This window comes from Peromyscus californicus, unplaced genomic scaffold (genome assembly GCF_007827085.1).
Source record: "Peromyscus californicus insignis strain IS unplaced genomic scaffold, ASM782708v3 Scaffold_7__1_contigs__length_154581171, whole genome shotgun sequence".
NCBI classification, from domain to species: Eukaryota; Metazoa; Chordata; class Mammalia; order Rodentia; family Cricetidae; genus Peromyscus; species Peromyscus californicus.
Genome location: NW_026294595.1, coordinates 105,678,123 through 105,694,749, shown reverse-complemented (window position 1 = coordinate 105,694,749; position 16,627 = coordinate 105,678,123). Strand labels below are relative to the sequence as shown.

General features: G+C 41.6%; 1 protein-coding gene across 4 annotated transcripts in view; it reads right to left on the bottom strand.

Annotated features, from left to right (window-relative positions):
• The window catches only part of Atrn (attractin), a 150,002-nt gene that overhangs the window by 94,167 nt on the left and 39,208 nt on the right, over positions 1–16,627 (bottom strand). The window lies entirely within an intron of this gene.

Genomic DNA, 16,627 nt, shown 5'->3' with positions numbered 1-16,627 from the left:
CAGTACATAAGGCCTTCCTCTGAACCCTGTGACTCTGGAGCTGTACATAAGGCCTTCCTCTGCACCTTGTGACTCTGGAGCTATACATAAGGCCTTCCTCTGCACCTTGTGACTATGGAGCAATACATAAATAAGGTCTTCCTCTGCATTCTGTGACTCTGCAGAGGTACATATGGCCTTCCTCTACACTTGGGAACTTTAATTTCCTGACCTGGACAGAGGAGAATGCACTGGCATTTGTTAGCTTTTTTCTCTGAACTTTTCCTCTGTCTTAGTATATACCATCTGAAACAAATATAACAAAATGGAGACATCTATTAAGTGTGACTAATACATAAATTGGAATTTAACTTACATATTTTAGGATATTTATTTTTAAAATAGATGAAAATTATTTCAGTTTGTTTTAATAATTAACTACTGATAATTACTATTTACTGCTTTTGTTAAACTATTTAATTAAGAAAGTCACTCACTGAAGTTTCAAAGGTACATACTATTTAATTTTAGACTCTATTAGCTCTCTGCTTTGAAGTTGAAAACCATAGTATTCACATTTCCAATCCCATTTCTTCTCCTACTTTTGCTCTACAACTTACAGTGTCCATGTTCATAACATTCACATTCCATTCTGTAACTTTAATCCAACAGTGATTAGTACTGAGTCTGTGTATAAGCTGAAGGGACCTCATCACAGTCCTCCTGCAATGACTTCTTCAGCTCTTCAATTCTTTACTGCTTGGAGTTCACTGTCAAGCTGTGTTCTGGTTTGAGACAGTCTCACTGAAAGGTTTTTTGCAGCGCTCTGGCCCCAAAGTAAAGGTCACAACACATGACAGAATCTACTAACAAGAGTTTTATCAAGACAAAGGGACAGATGTGATCAGGCCTGTGGAAGGACCAGGGGGGAACATGGCGCCACGTTATAAAAGCCAGGACGCACCTGCGCACACAGGCCCACTCACAGACCCGGAAATGACTAGGCGGAGATGACGGGCATGCACGACCATGGGCATGGCTGGAATTCCTATCACTCACCAAGTACAGTGTAGGCGCTGGCCTTGGACTTGTGGTCCTCTCACCCAAGCAATCTAAGTGCCAAGATGAGGCATAGGACACCATGCCTCGCTCAAGTGATGTTTAAACGCAGAGCTCTCACACATGCCTGTCCTGGTGTCCCTCGTGACTGAGAGCACTTGCTTGATACCATCACAGGTGAAGGGTGCCTTGGCTGGGTAAAATACTTCTACCATTCTTATGTTGCTGCCTTGAGAGTTACAGCTGGAATCGGCTGTTGCTATGCAAAGAGCTGAGCTAGCTTCAGGTCTCCCTTCTTTTAGTACTTAGCTTTTCTGTGTAGACCCTGAAGAATTATGTCACTCTCATTCTTTCTCTCTCCCTCCTTCCTCTGGTCTTTCTCTGTCTCTCCCTCACTATTTTATTTCAGGCACAAAATTTTATAAAAGCAAAAACAACTTAACTCCATTCAGTTTTTGTTCTTGTTTTGTTTTCTTTTTAAACAAAATGCACTGAAGAACAAGGTTTTGCAAATAAATAAATACAGAGCTCTTGACAGGTGCACCACTTCCTCAGCCCTCCTTCTCTGCACCTTTTGCAACATTCCTAACAGCATCTTGAGGCTCACATTTCTGGTATGCTGCAGCCACTGTAAGGATGGTCCCAAGAAGAATTTGCCATTTTCAGTGGAAAACTTGTTGGTGATTGTTTTGGGCGAGCCTGTTCTACTGATCTGGATGTGCTGAGCCTTTCTTTAAAGTAACTGCTGAGAGTTCTGGGCCAGCCTGGTCTACATAGGGACTTCCAGGCTAGCCAAGGCTATATAATGAGAACTTATCTAAGAAAGAGAGAGGAGGTAACCAGACTCTAAGCCCCAGGGCACATCCATGACCCTTCCTCCCATCTCAGCCCCAGCAAGGCAGCGGGGCCTGGCCCCAAACTCTGGTGGAATTCCACGGCTCTGATGCAGTCCCCAACAGCTGGCCAGCAGATAGATGAGAGACTTGCTTGCAGGCTTCACCACCACAGCTGCCACCCACTGGATTCTGTTCTCCCAAGACCCACTCCACCATCCAACCCCACCCACCTCATCCTCCTCTCTGTGGCCAGCCCTTTCCCAAAACTCCAGCAGACTCCATAGGCACAGCTACAACCCATACTAGATGGAAGAACAGGATGGCATGTGAATCTGGGCACCCAAACCCCCACAAACCTCAGCTGAGACACCCTTCTGAACCTAAAGAGCTGCTAGGCATCAGAACCCTTGGCCACTCAGGCCAGAAGGTAATAAAGGAAACAGATAAGAAAGGAACAAAACACCCATCCAACAAAGACAACACAAGAATCAACACCCAGACCTATAATCATTCCAAATCCAGATGTGCAAATGCCAGTGTAAGAACACATCAGTAACAGAATGGGCAATATGGCACCACAAGAACCCAGCGATCCTAAGACAGCAAGACCTGAACATTCCAATGCAGCTGAAGCACAAGAAAACGACCTTAAAATAACTTTATGAAGATGACAGAGCTCCTTAAAGAGGAAATGAAAAGTTCCCTTAAAGAAATCGAGGAAAAGACAAACAAAAAATTGGGGAAAAAAAAATCAATAAATCCCTTCAAGAAAGCCAAGAAAAAAACAATCAAACAGGTGAAGGAAATAATTCAAGACTTGAAAATTGAAATAGAAGCAATAAAAAAAAGAAAGAAAGAAAAAACACAAACTGAGGGAATTCTGGAAATAGAAATCTGGGTGAGCAAACAGTAACTACAAATGCAAGCATCACCAACAGAATACAAGAGATGGAAGAAAATCTCAGGCATTGAAGATACGATAGAGGAAATAGATTCATCGGTCAAATAAAATGTTAAATCCAAAAAATTCCTAACACAAAACATAGGAAATCTGGGACACCATGATAAGACCAAACCTAAGAATAATACAAATAGAAGAAGGAGAAGAATCCTAGCTCAAAGGCACAGAAAATATATTCAACAAAATCATAGAAACAAAGAGAATACAAAGAATCAATGAAACAAAGAGTTTTTCAAGAAAAATCAACAAGATAGATAAACCCTTATCCAAACTAACTAAAAGGCAGAGAGAGAATATCCAAATTAACAAAATCAGAAACCAAAAGGGGGACCTAACAACAGACACTGGGGAAATCCAGACAATCATTAGGTCACACTTCAAAACCCTATACTCCACAAAATTGGAAAAATCTAGAAGAAATGGACAATTTTCTGGATAGGTAACAAATACCAAAACTAAATCAAGACCAGATAAACAATTTAAATAGACCTATAACCACATAAGGAAATAGAAGCAGTCATTAAAAGTCTCCAAAAAAAAAAAAAAATCCCAGGGCCAGATGGTTTCAGCGCATTATACCAGATTTTCAAAGAGCTAATACCAATACCCCTCAAACTGTTCTGCACAATAGAAACAGAAGGAACACTGCCAAATTCTTTTTAATAGGCTACAGTCACCCTGATACCCAAAACACACAAAGACTCAACATAGAAAGAGAATTACAGACCAATTTCCATCATGAACATTGATGCAAAAATATTCAATAAAATACTGGCAAACCAAATCCAAGAACATATCAAAAAGATCATCCACCATGATCAAGTAGGCTTCATCCCAGAGATGCAAGGATGGTTCAACATATGAAAATCTATCATATAAACAAACTGAAAGAAAAAAAACACGTGATCATCTCATTGGATGCTAAAAAAGCCTTTGACAAAGTCCAGCACCATGATAAAGGTTTTGGAGAGATCAGGAATACAGGAACATACCTAAACATAATAAAAACAATATACAGCAAGCCAACAGCCATCATCAAATTAAATGGAGAGAAACTCAAAGCAATTCCACTAAAATCAGGAACAAGACAAGGCTGTCCACTCTCCCCATATTTATTCAATATAGTACTCGAAGTTCTAACTAGAGCAATAAGACAACGAAAGGAGATCAAGGGGATACAAATTGGAAAGGAAGAAGTCAAACTTTTACTATTTGCAGATGATATGATAATATACATAAGTGACCCCAAAAATTCTACCAGAAAACTCCTACAGCTGATAAACACCTTCAGTAATGTGGCTGGATACAAGACTAACCAAAAAAATCAGTAGCCCTCCTATATACAAATGATAAATGGGCTGAGAAATCAGGGAAACAACACCCTTTACAAATAGCCACAAATAACATAAAATATCTTGTGGTAACTCTAACCAAACAAGTGAAAGACCTGTATGACAAGAACTTTAAGTCTTTGAAGAAAGAAACTGGAGAAGATGTCAGAAGATGGAAAGACCTCCCATGCTCATGGATTGGTAGGATTAACAAAGTAAAAATGGCCATCCTGCTGGGTGGCGATGTCACACGCCTTTAATCCCAGCACTTGGGAGGTAGAGCCAGGTGGATCTCTGTGAGTTCGAGGCCAGCCTGGTCTATAGAGTGAGATGCAGGACAGGCACCAAAACTACACAGAGAAACCTTGTCTCGGGGGGAAAAAAAAAAAAGGCCATCCTGCCAAAAGCAATCTACAGATTCAATGCAATCTCCATCAAAATTCCAACATAATTCTTCACAGACCTCAAAAGAACAATATTTAGTTTCATATAGAAAAACAAAAACAAAAAAAACCTAGGATAGCTAAAACAATCTGGTACAATAAAGGAACTTCCGGAGGTATCACCATCCCTGATTTCAAGCTCTACTACAGAGCTATAGTAATAAAAACCACGTGGTATTGGCATAAAAACAGACACACTGATGGATGGAATCAAATTAAAAACCCTGATGTAAATCCACACACCTATGAACACCTGATTTTTGACAAAGAAGCCAAAATTATACAATGGAAAAAAGAAAGCATCTTCAACAAACAGTGCTAACACAACTGGATGTCAGCATGTAGAAGAATGCAAATAGTTCTATATCTATCACCCTGCACAAAACTCAAGTTCAAGTGAATCAAAGACCACAAAATCCAGTTACACTCAACCTGATAGAAGAGAAAGTGGAAAGTAGCTGTGAATGCAATGGCACAGAAGACCACTTCCTGAATAGAAAACCAGTAGCACAGGCACTGAGATCGACAAGTAATAAATAGGACCTCATGAAACTGAAAAGCACCTTTAATCCCAGCACTCTGGAGGCAGAGCCAGGAGGATCTCTGTGAGTTCGAGGCCAGCCTGGTCTACAGAGCGAGATCCAGGACAGGCTCCAAAGCTACACAGAGAAACCCTGTCTCAAAAAAAAAAAAAAAAAAAAAAAAAAAAAAAAAAAAAAAAAGAAAGAAAGAAACTGAAAAGCTTCTGTGGGGCAAAGAACATTGTCAATAAGACAAAATGGCAGCCTACAGAATGGGAAAAGATCTTCACCAACCCCACTAACAGAGGGCTAATCTCCAAAATATATAAAGAAATTAGACACCAAAATACCAAATAATCCAATTTAAAAATGGGGTACTGATCTAAACAGAGAATTCTCAATAGAAGAATCTCAAATGGCCAAGATACACTTAAAGAATTGTTCAACATCCTTAGTCACCAGGGAAATGCAAATCAAAATGACTCTGAGATACCATCTTACTTACACCTGTCAGAATGGCTAAGATCAAAAACACTGATGACAGCTTATGTTGGAGAGGATATGGAGCTAGGGGAACATTCCTTCACTGTTGGTGGGAGTGCAAACTTGTACAGCCACTTTGGAAATCAGTATGGCAGTTTCTCAGAAAATTGGGAATCAATCTACCTCAAGACCCAGCTATACCAATAATGGGCATATACCCAGAGAACGCTCAATCATACCATGAGGACACTTGCTCAACTATGTTCATAGCAGCATTATTTGTTATAGCCAGAACCTGGAAACAATCTAGATGACCCTCAACCAAAGAATGGATAAAGAAAATGTGGTACATTTACACAATGGAGTATTATTCAGCCATAAAAAAACAATGACATTATGAAATTTACAGGCAAATGGATGGAACTAGAAAAAAATCCTGAGTAAGGTAACCTAGACCCAGAAAGACAAATATGGTATGTACTCACTCATAAATGGATATTAGCTGTAAAATAAAGGATAACCCTGCTATAATCCATAGTCCCTGAGAGACTAGGTAACAAAGATGGCCCAAAGAGGGATGCATGAGTTTCCCTGGGAAGGGGAAATAGAAGAGATCTCCTGGGTAGACTGCAGGTTAGGGGTGGGGGCGAATATGAGGGATCGGGCTGGGGGCAGGATGGAGGAGGAGAGTAATGAAAGAGATGTCTTGATGGGGGGCGTATTTTGGAGTCAGTGAGAAATCTGGTGCCAGGGAAACTCCCAGGAACCTATAAGAATGACCGCAACTGACTCCTAATGATAATAGAGAGGGTGCCTGAACTGGCCATCTCTTGTAATCAGATTGGTCACTACCCTAATTGTCACCAGAGAGTCTTCATCCAGTAACTAATGGAAACAAATGCAGAAATCCACAGCCAAGCACTGGTCCTAGCTCTGGAAATCCTGTTGAAGAGCAAGGAAGAATTGTACGAGCCAGGGGGGTCAAGATCATCACAAGGGAGCCCAGAGAAACAACTCACCTGGGCTCATAGGCGTTCACAGACTCTGAATCAACAACTAGGGAGCCTGCATGGGACTAACCTAGGCCCTCTACATATGTGTAACAGCTGTGTAGATTGGTCTATTTGTGGGACTCTTAGCAGTGGGATCATGGCCTGACCCTAACACTTGAGCTGGCTTTTGGGAACCTATTCTTCACACTGGGTTGCCTTGCCCAGCTTTAATACAAAAGGAGGAGCTTAGTCCTGCCTCAACTTAATGTGCCATGCTTTGTTGATACCTAGCGGAGGCCTGCTCCTTTCTGAATAGAAACAGAGGAGGAGTGGATAGTTTGGGGGTGGGCAGAGGAAGGGAATGGGAGGAGAAGAGGGAGAGGAAACTGAGGTTGGGATGTAAAATAAATGAAAAAAATTAATTATTTAAAAAAAGATAGGAGGTAAGATTGTTTCAATCCATTAATTTAACAGACACAAAAAAGTCTTGAGACATGAAATCTCTTTGCAAACTGAATCAAACTTTTGTAAATAAGGACATGAGAAGTGCACTGAAAAGCACTGTAACACTTTTGTAGAATTCTTACTGGATGGTATTATTGAGGACTCTCTAGGTTTGAAACCACATGTCTATACCTTGAGAGGGCAGAAAGATACATACGAAACACAGAAGTTTCCAAATGTCCCCATCATGGCGTGGGGGGTCTTAATCTGTATCCTAACACATTTTGTTCCTACTCTGTCAGCATGCTAGCTGACAGCCTGTCAAACACTTAAGTGCCGGCATGGCAGCATCTAGGTAAGATGAACCCCCAAAAGATGCTTGGAAAATAGGCTACCTTTTTTTTTTCACAGCACAAATGAAGCAAATACAAGAACAATATGAATGAAACACGCGTAAGAAATTCTAAGGACCAAATAAATTGTTCTTCAGAATATTAAACAATTGGTTCTTAGATCTGGACAAGCACCTATGTGGGGATCCCTGCAAGTGTCATGGCTCGCAGGGAAATGAACCTCCAGAGACAAGAAGGAAAACTCAGTTCTGCATGACTTGGCAGGTTCAAACTTCTGGAATCTGACACCTAGTGGTTTATTTTTTACATTTTTAAATACAGTAAAACTTGGGGGGAAAGCTCCCCTGTGACAATTATCACAACAAAGCTTAAAGCCCAACTATACGGGAACTCCCTTACAAGGTGCATGTCTTTTGCAAAGCACCTGTGACCTCTTCTACAAGAATGGGTTTCTTCTACTGACTGAGAAACAATGCTCAGGATAAGGGTCTAGGGAGCAAGAGTTTGTAAGAAGTCAAATAGCAAACTCTTTTGCAAAGTACATGGGACTTCCTTCATGAGGATGGGTTACATTGACTGAGAAACAGTGCTCAGGAGTCTGGGGGATTCCAGGAGGGCTGGCTCTGTGGAACAGCAAATCACCAGGTTATTGAACAGCATCCACTCCAGCCTTCCGGGTAATCAGGTGTCAATTTCTTCCACTGAAGAAAAAGCCCATGTGTTTAACAGTTCTGTTTTCTCTAGTGCTAGCTATCGGCCTATGGACCCCGTGTCCTTCTACACACATATGCACAGGAATGCAGGAATCAGAAACAGGTCTTTTCCATAGTTCAGCCATCTCCCTCACAAGCCTCCCCCTCTGGCTGGCAACCCAGTGACTATCTGTGGGGTCCAAGATCTGAAGTCAGGGAAGCAGAGTCTCAAGAAGCCAGGAGACTGAAGAAAATGTGAGGAGCCACAAAGAGATGTGACAAACTTTATTCACTCTGGGGAAAAGGCCACTTGCCTTTGATCTCAAAGGCATATTTATATAAAATTCACACAAAAGTAGCATTTGTCCAGAAACAGCTATATAACAGGTTTTATCACTGTACACTCTGAATTCCTAAACATTCAGTGTCAGCCATCTTTAGCTGATTCATGGTTCCTCAGATGTCTAGAGTTTGCCGTCTTTGGCCCACTCCAGATATCCATATTGACATCATGTGGTCTACACCTTAAATGTCCTTTCATTCCCCTTACCATCAGACTACAGGGCACATACTCCACCCTCCTACAACGTCCAGGCAACCCACTAACAGAATCTGACCACTACCAAATCTAAGCAAAGGTTCTTCGGAGAGTGGACACACCACAGCCAGCAGAGAGCTCCCACACAATGATGTGGCCTTTATCCCAAAAGTTCAAGAACTTGATCAAATTAGGTCTACCCACTGAGAAAATGCAGTAAAAATTTCCTGAAACACCCTGCGCTATTTGAACCCACTTACTCCTTGTGGTTCTTCCCCTCAGGGACAGTAATCTCAGTGATGGGAAACCTCCTCTCTTTCATGTGCTTGTGCTTTTCTCTAACCCTTCGGCCCTTTTCTCTGAGTTAACTGGAATTAGCTCAATCCACCAATCATTTAGCTTCTAGGTTTTGCTCGATATTATTTATTCCTGTTTCTTTAGGTCTAAAAAACCTCTCACTTCATCTCAAACTCTTTCAGCTTTATGCAGAACTTAAATCCAAGTTGTCTACAAAAGACGTGGTGGGAAAGTCTCCACGAAGCTTCACATGAGGGCTGGTGCTACTCACTGGGGTTGTCCTTACTTCTCTGAAGTCAGGTAAAAGGCAGGGGCCTGGATGAAGATGTGCAGTCTTTTAGAACACAACCCCCAGACATCCTTTCCTCGGGTGGAAACGTCCTACCTGCAGTGCACTGCACCGCCACGGGAACAAGAGCTGCGGCTTCAGGGGAGTCAACCACCTGCTCCATTTCTCTACTTTTCACTTGATCCTTCTTAGCAACTACTTCTCTTCCTACAATTGAAATCGCTTTAAAAAACATCCAACCAGTTTGCTTTGTTCTAGATTTGGGACTTGTATTGGTTACTTTTCTCACCATTGCGACCTAATACATGACAAAAAATAACTATGGCAGAAAGGTTCCTTTTGGCTCATAGTTCAGAGGACTTTGAATTATGCAGTTCATCACAGCCAGGAAGGCATGGCAATGGGAGCAAAGTGGCCTATGGGACCAACTCGGGAGCAGAAAAAGGAGAATGCCAGTATTCAAGCTAGCATACCTCACCCCATCCCCTCTCTCTTCCTTTTCATTTAGTCAGACCTCAGGCTGTCCTGGTTGACAAAAACTACAGTCACCTGGGAAAAAGAAACTTCATTTGGGGGATAGCCTCGATTAGACTGACCTACGGGCATATCTGTGAGGCATGTTCTTGATGGCTAATTGATACAGAAGGGCCCAGCCTACAATGGGCAGTAAGTACATCACTAGGCAGGTGGGCTATATAATGTAAGAAAGCTGGCTGAGCATGAGCAGGAGAGCCAGCAAGCTAGTGAGCAAGCTGGTCTGCTCCTGCGTAAGTTCCTCACTTGACATCCCTCAGTGATGGACAGTTACCTAGAAGTGCAAGAGTAAAACAAACCCTTTCCTCCCCAAGCTAGTTTTGATCAGTGTTTTATCACAGCAACAGAAAAGAAACTAGAATAAAAATAAAACAAACAAAAAACAAGACTACCTCCTTTACCCAGAGAAAGAAGGAAATTCAATTATAAAGTTTTCAGTGCAATCATTTTATTATTATTATTATTATTATTATTATTATTATTATTATTTTGAGACAAAGTCTCACCATGTAGACCAGGCTGGCCTTGAACTCACAGAGATCCACCTGCTTCTGCCCCATGAGTACTGAGATACAGGGATTAAAGGTTTGCACCACCATGTGCACAGCTCAACTGGAATATTTCTTTTCTTTTTTGGCAGGAGGAGTTAAGAGGAGGCTTCTTTGTGTAGCCCTGGCTGTCCTGGAACTAGCTCTGTAGTCCATGCTGGCCTCAAACTCATAGCAATCTGCCTGCCTCTGCTGGGATTAAAGGTGTCCACCACCATCACCTGGCTCAACTGGAATCTTAATGCAGGAAGCCAAGACCATTTATTTTGTAAGAGGATCACTAGGTGACTTAAAACAGAAACTGCTTTTTATTATGTTTTATATTTTTGAGACAGGGTCTTACTCTGTAGTAAGGCTGGTCTGGAACTCAGAAAGTTTCAAAAACTTGTGACAACCCTCCCACATTAGTCTCTCAATTGCTAGGATTACATGCGTGAACTACCACTCCAAGCTTAGGAACTGTCTTTTAATATAACTTAAAATTGTGGCTTAGTAGGGTTGTGGGAGAAAGAATATAAAGATAACTCCTGGAATGTACTTGATGAGAACGAGTAAAAATGACTATAAAATTTATAACTGAAATTCCAATACACAACTTTGCTTTTTGATTTTCAGACAGGATTTCATGTAGCCCAGGCTGACCTCAATTTTGTTAAATAGCTAAGGATGACCTTGAACTCCTGATCCTCTTTTCTCCACCTCCAGAGTGCTGAGATGATGGCATATACTACCATGTCCCATTTATGAGGTGCTGGGGATTGAACCCAGGGCTTCCTGAACGCTACAGGCACTCTACCAGCTGAGCTATATTTTGAGACAGGATCTTCCTACCCAAAATATTACTTTAAAAAAGAACCACTATATTCACTGAAATTCCATGAAAATTAGTAAAGCAAGAATTATGACTATACCAATATTTGTATGAAATATATAAAGCCCTAAAACTCATATTTTGCTTGAGTACACATAGAAAAGATGTTCTAATCTAAAAAAAAAAAAGGCTTACAGGCAAAACGTGCCATTAATACATACATCTAGAATACATGTGAAGTAAATGGCGAATTCGCTTGCTCCCCAGTGGCTATAAGTACTTACCTGAGCACCCTCTGTGAACTATATCCTGAGCTGACAGAGTAAATCAAGTCCAAACAATGGGCATGTGCTATAATGGGCAAACACATGATTTAAGATAAGCAGCAGTACTTGAAAGTCATTTAGAACTATGAAAAACAACAACAGGGAGAACCTGTCTGAACCAGATGGTCAGGAAAGATCTCTTGGTGAGACAATTAGATTGAGCTGTAAAGAATGAGAGAAACCAGTCCTCAGGCACAGTAACAGAACATATAGGCAGAAGGAACACTGATGCAAAAACCCTTGGAGTCAGGATGCACACGGTGCTTCATGGGCAAAGAAAGAAAACTGTTATGGCAGCACAGAGGACAAAGGCAAAAGAGAAACAAACAGAATGTGGGATGGCAAACAGTGGTTAAATGGGGACACAGGGCCATTATATTTAACGGGACGGTATTAATGGGGGGCTTTTTCTATGAGTGTGTGTGGTTTTTGTTTTTTGCTATATAGCGCAGGCTGGATCCTAACTCACTATCCCTCCTCACTGGACTTCCAGAATGCTGGAGCATAGGCATGCACAACCTGTAAGCCCCTCGAGGTTCTTGAGTGGCCAGGCCCTGCTCCTGAGGACCTCTAACAGCCAGGCTCCACCCTATAGAGGAAAAAGCCCAAGCTCAGGGCCTGAAGACCCACCAATCCCTGAGCTTGAAATCCTAACAATCCCTGGGCTCGCCCCAAGCTCAGGACTTGAAATCTTACCAATCCCCATCCTGGAAATCTCTACCCTGGAAAGCTCCATCTCCCAAGAAATGCTATATAAACCCTGTTTTCTGCTCAGTTCTCTGTAACTTCTGTTCCAAGCAGAGGCGGCCACCCTCCTAGGTTTTTCTCTCTCAATAAATCTGCATGTGACTTTGTGTCATTCCTGGCTCCCAACTGCCAGGATACCGTTCCCTTTAGAGCTGTAACACCTGCATTGGGGAAACCTTCCCCTCAGAGCTGTAACATTTCCAATAGGGAAGTCTTTTCCCTCAGAGCTGTAACATACAACCAAGCATGGCTAACAATGGCTTTTAAGAATATAGTAAATGATGGGATTTGCAATTTTTAAATATAATCCCATTTACCTTTACAAATGGATTAAAAGCAACAGAAACATAAATCTGACAGAATTCTATTGCTAGAGACTAAGTAGAAACAGCAGGCTAGACCTAAAAATAAAGAAATACAACATGTATTTGTTGACAGTTGGTGAAAATTGATATGAAGTTATGAAGGAAGGCTATAAAGGAAGGGAAGTATCAAAATGATTCCTAGGTTTCTTGCTTCAAGAGAGAAACATGCGGGCTAGCAAGATGGATCACAGTTAAGAGCCATTGCTGATCTTTCGGAGGACCTGGATTCACATAATGGGCTCATGGCTCTCTGGAACTCCAGTTTCAGGTGATCCAATGCCCTCTTCTGCCATTGCTTGCATGTGGTACACACGCACGCACGCACGCACGCACGCGCGTAGGTAAGACATTCATAAACAAATAAATAAATCTTTAAAAAAAGAAAGAAAAAAGAAAGGGGAATGAGGAGCTGAGACACGGCTCAGTTAGTATTAAAGTGCTTGTAACACTGGAGGCAGAGAAAGGAAGATCCCCAGGGTTTGCTGAATGAATCAGTAAGCACTAGATTTAGTGAGAAATCCTGCCTCAAAAAATCCAGTGGAGAGCAATTAAGGAAGACACTCAACAATGACTTCTGGCTTCCACATGAGAACACACACACACACACACACACACACACACACACACACACACGGAAGGAAAAGAATGACAGGGCTAGAGTAAAATCACACAAATGACACACATAGCTCTTACAAATATCTAGTGTCAACAACAGAAAGAAAAATCATTTTCACAAGTTTAATTTTACCTTTTCTTTTGATGGAAGCAGCACTAGTGGTGAGGGTAGTCAGGTTTTTATTTGTATGTTTGTTTATTTTTGAGACAGGATCTCTATATGTACCTATCCTGGCCTCAAAATCACAATCTTCCTGCCTCTGCAACCTGAGTTCTGGGACCAATGACAAGCACATGCCACCACCCTCAGCTCTAGATTTAGGGCAGATTTTAAAGATCATGCCACTAAGACCTGATGATATACCACAACATCAGGTACTTGAGTACCCATGACATTCCCCACCTCTCTGTCTCCTGGTGTTTACATCCATGTATAATACCCTCCCTTGAGTATAAACAGAATTAATGACCAGTAGGAAGCAAAGATGACAGGGTATCATTTCTGTGATTCATACTGTTAGACTCAGTCAAGCCTCTTCTTGTGGCTTCATGACATAAACATATACATGGGTGAGAACTGTGAAAACTGGGCATAGATAGACTCGAGGAGCTACAGGCAACCTCTGTGAACTGAAGGCAGCATCTGGCACGGACTGGAGAGATGCCTGGGGGTTTAAGAGTGCTTGCTGCTTTTCTACAGGACCAAGTTCAGTTCCCAGCACCTATGTTGCAACTGCTGGTAACTCCACCTCAGGTGCATCCAGCACCCTCTACTGACCTCTAAAGGCACCTGCACACACACAGCGTTCACTTACAGAGACACATACACATGAATATTAAGAGAAATGTCTAGCAGGAAGATTTAGTATTATTATTTTTCAAAGTGATTTAAGGAAGTGATTTTTAGTCATTTAGGGAAAACTTGCTTTATTCTAAAATATATGTATGGATTTACCAACATAGGAAACAGGAAATAGGTTTGCAAATTCTTTTTTTTTTTTTTTTTTTTTTTTTGGTTTTTCAAGACAGGGTTTCTCTGTGTAGCTTTGCGCCTTTCCTGGAACTCGCTTTGGAGACCAGGCTGGCCTCGAACTCACAGAGATCCGCCTGGCTCTGCCTCCCGAGTGCTGGGATTAAAGGCGTGCGCCACCACCGCCCGGCTGCAAATTCTTTTATAAGGATAATATAAAATAAATGTAGTATAGGTTTCTTCTAATCTTCACACTTTCGGTTGTTTCATATTTGGGGTATAAAGCTAGTAAGATCAAGTGAGAAAAGGAATTCTTTGTATTAAGTAGCCTAGTCTTTATCTTACCATTCTTTAATTTACAGATAAAAAACAATCTCAAAGACCTGCCCAAGTAGAGAAAAACTCCAATTAAAACAAGAAGACCTGGCTCACAGACATACATGCAGGCAAACACTCACAAACATAAAAATAAAAACAAATCTTTACAAGAGCAAGACCAAGAAGGGACGAGGCTGAGCTGAGGTACACAGCCCAGAGATGCAGGCCCCATGTCTGGAGCAGTGAACACCTCAAGTTTTCAGTTTTAAAAAAAAAACGCCCCCAAAGCCGGGCGGTGGTGGCGCACGCCTTTAATCCCAGCACTCGGGAGGCAGAGCCAGGCGGATCTCTGTGAGTTCGAGGCCAGCCTGGTCTCCAAAGTGAGTTCCAGGAAAGGCGCAAAGCTACACAGAGAAACTCTGTCTCGAAAAACCAAAAAAAAAAAAAAAAAAAAAAAAAAAAAAAAAAAAAAAAAAAAAAAAAAAACAACAAAAAAAAATGCCCCCAAATTAAAGTACACTGCCAAGCCTGGAGAAGAAAAAGAACAGAAAGAGAGAAGAAGCTGAAGAGACAGGGCCTGAATTACGTGTAATGATAGGAGGGCAGGGGGTTTCCAGAAGGCAAAGGAATTTATAGAAGTCAGTCATACTTGGGAACCTGAAGAAAACTGAGAGTCCAGAGTTCACTGAAACATTTCCTAATTTTCAAAAAGCTGGCAAAGGACAGGATGATACAAAGGGAAATCTCTATGTGACAGTAACCCTGATGATAGCAAACCAAAGGAGAAAAGATGCTGTTGATAAACTAAGAGGCTTTGCCCCAGATCTTGATCCTCAATCAACACTTGGTGCCACAGAGAGCAATGGAGAATTGGTGTTTCTCATGAACTGGAAGGATTCCAAAGATGTGGAATATTATTTTAAGATGTGTTCCATTTGTTTATGCTGTGGAACATTTGTTTAATGATGCAAAGATGGGTTGCATTCTTTTATGTTTCATTTAACTCTGTGAAGCTGTGTTACTTTGCTTGTCAAAACACCTGGTTGTTCTAATAAAGAGCTGAACGGCCAATAGCAGGGCAGAAAAAAGATAGGCAGGGCTGGCAGGCAGAGAGAATAAAGAGAAGGAGAAATCTGGGAAGCAAAGAGGAAGGAGCGAGAAAAGAAGGGGCCTGTCACCCAGCCACACAGCCAGACGTGGAATAAAAAGGAAAGAAAAGATACAGAAACAGAGAAAGGTAAAACCCCAGAGGCAAAAGGTAGATGGGATAATTAAGTTAAGAAAAGCTGACTAGAAACAAGCCAAGCTAAGGCCAGGCAATCAAAAGAAAGAATAAGTCTCCATGTGTGTGATTTATTTGAGAGCTGTGTGGCAGGATCCCAAGGAGCAAAGAGCCAAAAGAGTAAAGAGTAAAAACAACCAACGACACAAAGAGGCTGATTTGGTGCTGGAAAAATGAAGTGTCCTCAAGTTGTAATTGGTTTTCTTTAACCTTCATTTTTATGTTATGTATACAGGAGTTTTGCGGCATTTGTCTGTGTACCACATCCATGCAGTGCCCATAGAGGCCACAAGAGGGTGCCAGACACTCTAGAACTGAAGTCTCAGGTGGCTGTTAGCAGGATTAAGTGCTCTTAACAGCTCAACCATCTTTCCAGGCCCTCAACTTAATATTCTTTTATTATTATTATTATTATTATTACATTTATTTATTTGGGGCAAGGGCATGTACTCGCCAAGGCACAAAGATGAAGGTCAGAAAACAACCTTCAGGAGTCCGTTCTTTCTTCCATCCATGTTGGTCCTAGGTCATCAGGCCTGTGGGTCAAGCGCCTTAATCTGGCCTCTGATAGTCTGTATGTTCTCTATTTTTTGGTGAGACTTTCTATTCTTTCATTTGTTTTGTATATGTGCAGCTGCTCATTATCATTTTTAAGATGGCTGCTTTTAAAGTCCTTGTCAGATAATTCTAATGTGAGTCACCCCAATGTCACTGTCTCTTTAACTGCTTTTTTCTCACTCAAATTGAGATTGTATTGGCTGAGACTGTATATGGATTGTAGACCATGCGGTGAGACTCTCTACCTTCCGTTATGGCAGGCCTTCTCTCACACCACTCCACTGGGATGGAGAAGGTCAGTGGAGGGTAGAAGTCCAAGTTCCCCACACGGTCTC